Source organism: Chiloscyllium plagiosum, chromosome 8, assembly GCF_004010195.1.
Source record: "Chiloscyllium plagiosum isolate BGI_BamShark_2017 chromosome 8, ASM401019v2, whole genome shotgun sequence".
Lineage (NCBI taxonomy): Eukaryota > Metazoa > Chordata > Chondrichthyes > Orectolobiformes > Hemiscylliidae > Chiloscyllium > Chiloscyllium plagiosum.
In genome coordinates, this window is record NC_057717.1 from 35,050,993 (window position 1) to 35,055,860 (window position 4,868).

At 43.9% G+C, this 4,868-nt stretch overlaps 1 non-coding gene across 1 annotated transcript; it reads left to right on the top strand.

The window, feature by feature from the left end:
- Positions 1–577: 577 nt before the first annotated feature.
- trnas-aga lies at positions 578–659 on the top strand. Its single transcript has one exon. It is a non-coding gene; the product is annotated as a tRNA-Ser (tRNA).
- Positions 660–4,868: the final 4,209 nt, after the last annotated feature.

Below are 4,868 nucleotides of genomic sequence, written 5' to 3' on the forward strand. Positions count from 1 at the left end.
CCTTCGGTGTCGCTGGGTCCCAATTCAAGAACTCCACCTCTAGCGGTTTCATGTCTGTACCTCAATGCTGAGGAGTTGAGGAGTGATGAAAAGTAACTCATCCTCTCCATCTCTGGGGTAATTAGGGACTGAAAGTGAATCGTATCACATTGAAGTATATCTAGATGCGACTTAATCTCTGTCTTTTATTGGGAACCATTTCTTTCATTGTAACCATCAGGAAAGACCATTTCGTTCACCAGAAAAAGAAATGAATATGTCACTAACCTTTGTTTGCTTCAGGTCCAAGAATACTCAGATCAATAGCTCCCTTGATTACCTCTGCTGGTCATGTTTGCAAAGAGATCTAGCAAATTGCCAAGTGTGATGTTCCTGTCAATAAATAATTTTGACTCAGTTTGGCAGCAAATATCTTTTCCTAACTTTGTGCTTTTCTTCTTTTACATTGGTGTCTCGCACCTTCCAAACGACAGCAAACGTATGAAAGGAGATGAAAGCATTCAGTTCATCAAGTCAGCAGCAGGTTTCAATGAGATCACGGCTGATTTGGTCAATGCTCAACATCGCTGCTCTGTCTGTAGTCATGGCCGAGTGGTTAAGGCGATGGATTAGAAATCCATTGAGGTTTCCCCACGTAAGTTTAAATCCTGCTGACTGCGTTATGAACGCATTCCTGCCGGAACAATTTTCGCTCAAAGTTCAGAAAGCCTGTTTTGCAAACCAGGCCGGTAATTTGATTAGACTTGGGAAACTCGAGTTCTTCATCAGAAATGTTCCATATTTAAAACGTTATCTCTGTTTCTCTTTCCAGATACACTGCTCGACACATCGGGTTTCTGCAGTTGTTATTGAACGCCCTAAGCAGAAGTGCTGCTTTTCATTAGATTCCTTTAATCCCTGTCCTCGGTTCTCTGACTCCGGTCAGTGGCAACACTTCCTCCTGCTCGTCAAAGTGCTCATTCCCCACCGCTCCCTCTCCCATCATTACAAACAACTGCAGGAAATTGCCACTTAACCATCTTTGTTCCAAAGTGAAACTCACCAGCCTCGGGAATCTCTCCACCAAACGGGACTTCTCATCCCTGGACATGGTGCAAGCCAGAGGATTGTGAAGAGATACTGTGAAAATATTGTCAGTTGGCAGTTGGAAAAATGTTTAGGAAGCAAACCATATAATTTAGGCTCCAGCTTTGGAAATCTTGAGAACTCGTTGGGAAATTGAATCAGAGGAGAATGAAGAAGTGTAAACTATCGGACCGAGTAGAGGACGGGACATTGACTCTGATGTTCTCGGGACAGGAACTGATCTGAGACATTGAAAGAATTCTCGTTCCCGTACGTGAGGAATACAAACTTCATCTGGACTCTGGGACAATGAAAAACTCTGGAACACTCAAGACAATATCCAAATATTGACTGGGCACACTACAGTACGAGTACTATAGATGGGTCAGTTTTAGTCCAGTGTCTGCAGGAGGGCTTCCTGACACAGTATGTAGACATGCCTTCAAGGGACGAAGCCACTTTCGATTTAGTACTGGGTAACGAGCCTGGCCAGGTTTTAGATTCGGAAGTAGGTGAGCACTTTGGAGACAGCGATCACAATGCTCTCAGTTTAACTTTCGTGTTGGAAAGGGATAGGTGTACACCACGGAGCAAGAGTTTCAGCTCGTGGAAGGCCAATTACGTTGCATTGAGGTAAGATTTAGGAAGCGTAGTATGGGGTAGGAAACTGCAGGGGGTGAGCACATTAACAATGTGGAGCTTATTCAAGGAAAAGCTCCTGTGTGTCCTAGTTAAGTATGTACCTGTCAGGCAGGGAGGAAGATATAGAACGCGTGAGCCGTCGTTTACTAAGGAAGTGGAATCGCTGGTCAAGAAGAACAAGAAGTCTTATGTTAGGACAAAATGTGAAAACTCAGTTAGAGTGCTCGAGGGTTCCAACGATATCAGGAAAGACCTAAAAAGAGAGCTGAGAAGAGCCAGGGGGAGACATGAGAAGTTGTTGGCAGATAGGTTCAGGGATAACCCTAAGACTTTCCATAGGTATGTCAGGAATAAAAGAATGACGAGAGTTAAATTTGGGACAATCAAGGATAATAGTGGGAAGTTGTGTGTGGAGTAAGAGGGGATAGGGGAAGCACTAAATAAATATTTTTCGACAGTGTTCGCTATAGAAAATGAAAATGTTGGCGAGGAAGATACAGAGATACTTGCGTGTAGACTAGAAGAGATTGAGGTTCACAAGGAAGAGATATTAGAAATACTGCAGAGTGTGAAAATAGATAAGTAAGCTGGGTCGGATGGGATCTGTCTGATGTTGTTTAGCAAATGCACTGCAGGAAGGTACAAATCAAGCTGATGCTAACAACCGCTCGTTTTGAGCCGCTAATTTGCAGTGAACTGGCGGCGCCAATAAAAGGTGTCACGCATCTCGTCTAATTCCACATTCTGAGCTCGAAATGACCTGAGGTCTCTCGCTGGGTTTCTGCAGGGTCTTGCTTGGACGACACCATGACACATTTTCACTGGACTGGATCATGAAATCGCGTCGTGACTGTGAATAAAACGATGGAAACTTCCACCAGAGAAGGAGGGGACCCTGAAGCAGGCAGCTGAGGACAAATGTTTCTCCTTTGCCATTGAAAGGCACTGCTTCACAAATTGGAAACTTCGAAGGGAAGCAGTGTTAGTAATTATCTTCAATGTTTGTTCACCTTTTTAATTCTGATTCCGTGAAAGTCCATGGCATTAAATATCGACATTCTGCCAACACTAGGCTCGTCTCTTGGGCCAGTGGCATAATGGATAACGTGTCTGACTTCGCGTCAGAAGATTGTAGGTTCGAGTACTACCTGGCGCGGTAGGAATGTTTTGCTTTAACCGTGGTCTACGTTGACGCTCCCCTGTGAAGTCCTGTCGGGAAGTCGCCTCTGTGCTTCCGCATTTAAAACTTGCATTTGTCCGATTGACGGTTTCAGATTCCAGCTCTCCACAACGGACACCTCCGTCAGTTTGGGGGTATCTTCCTGTCTGTCTCCCTCTGTGGGTGAAAATGAGCATGAGTTCCTCAAAGGAGTTACAAAACCTTGTGGAAGTGTCATACTTCTGCCCCATTATTGTGCCATTTAAGAACATAGGATAACCTCATTGACATTTGTCCTGGAAATATTAGAACACACGAGAGTTTGGGCCAAAGTTGGAAACTGCGACGACAATAGATAGCTCTCTGATTAGTCGCAATGCACACGGGCGGAATGGCCTTTTCCCACTTTGTCAATCTTCGAAGACAAGTTGAAAATAATCTGCAACGAAAATGTTCAGAAAGGGTGTTTTATTTACACCAAATACGATAGTATCTATCGCCTTGTCTTGTTATTTACTTGTGAGGATTCGGTCCTCTCAGCACCGTGGCCCGGATCGTATTCCCGCTCATGGAATGGTTGTATTCTTCAGCAAACAGATCGGTTTACCAGTCCTTCTGCCGATTTTCCGATCTGGCAGGTCATTGGTTTTGTCCAAAACATTATGAAGGTTAAGATAAAATAAATATCTACCGTTGCTGGAAATCTGAGCCCAAATCGAAAATTGTTTGCAGAACGCAGCAGGACTGGCAATAGAAACGTCGACTTTCCTGCTCTTCGGATGCTGCCTGACCTGCTGTGCTTTTCCAGCATCACTCAAATCTAAAATCTGGTTTCCAGCATCTGCAGTCCTCACTTTTGCCTAGTTCCTTCAGTGTCGCTGGGTCCCAATTCAAGAACCCCATCTCTAGCGGTTTCATGTCTGTACCTCCATGCTGAGGAGTTGAAGAGTGAAGAAAAGTAACTCCATCTCTGGATCAATTAGGGACTGAAAATGAATCGTGTCACATTGAAATGTATCTAGAGGCGACTTAATCTTTGTCTTTTATTGGAAACCATCTCTTTCATTGTAACCATCAGGAAAGAACATTTCGTTCACCAGAAAAAGAAATGAATATATCACTGACATTTGTTTGCTTCAGGTCTCGGAATACTCAGATCAATAGCTCCTTTGCTTACCTCTGCTGGTCATGTTCGCAAAGAGATCTAGCAAATTGCCAAGCGTGATTTTCCTTTCAATAAATAATTTTGACTCAGTTTGGCTGCAAATATCTTTGCCTACCTTTGTGCTGTTCTTCTTTGACATTGGTGTCTCGCACCTTACAAATGACAGCAAAGGTATGAAAGGAGATGAAAGCATTCAGCTCATCAAGTCAGCGGCAGGTTTCAATGAGATCACGGCTGATTTGGTCAATGCTCAACTCCGCTTCGTCGTCTGTAGTCCTGGCCGAGTGTTTGAAGCGATGGATTCGAAATCCATTGGGGTTTTCCCACGTAGGCTCGAGCCCTACTGACTACGTTCTATATAATTTCCTGCTAGAATGCATTTTGCTCAAAAATCAGAAAACCTATTTTGCAAACCAGACCGGTAATTTGATTAGACTTGGGAAACTCGAGTTCTTCATCAGAAATGTTCCATATTTAAAACATTATCTCTGTTTCTCTTTCCAGATACACTGCTCTACACATCGGGTTTCTGCAGTTGTTATTGAAAGACCGAAGCAGAAGTGCTGCTTTTCATTAGATTCCTTTAATCCCTGTCCTCTGTTCTCTGACTCGGGTCAGTGGCAACACCTCCTCCTGCTCGTCAAATTGCTCATTCCCCACTGCTCCCTCTCCCATCATTACAAACAACTGCAGGAAATTGCTACTTAACCATCTTTGTTCCAAAGTGAAACTCACCAGCCTCGGGAATCTCTCCACCAAACGGGACTTCTCATCCCTGGACATGGTGCAAGCCAGAGGATTGTGAAGAGATACTGTGAAAATATTGTCAGTTGGCAG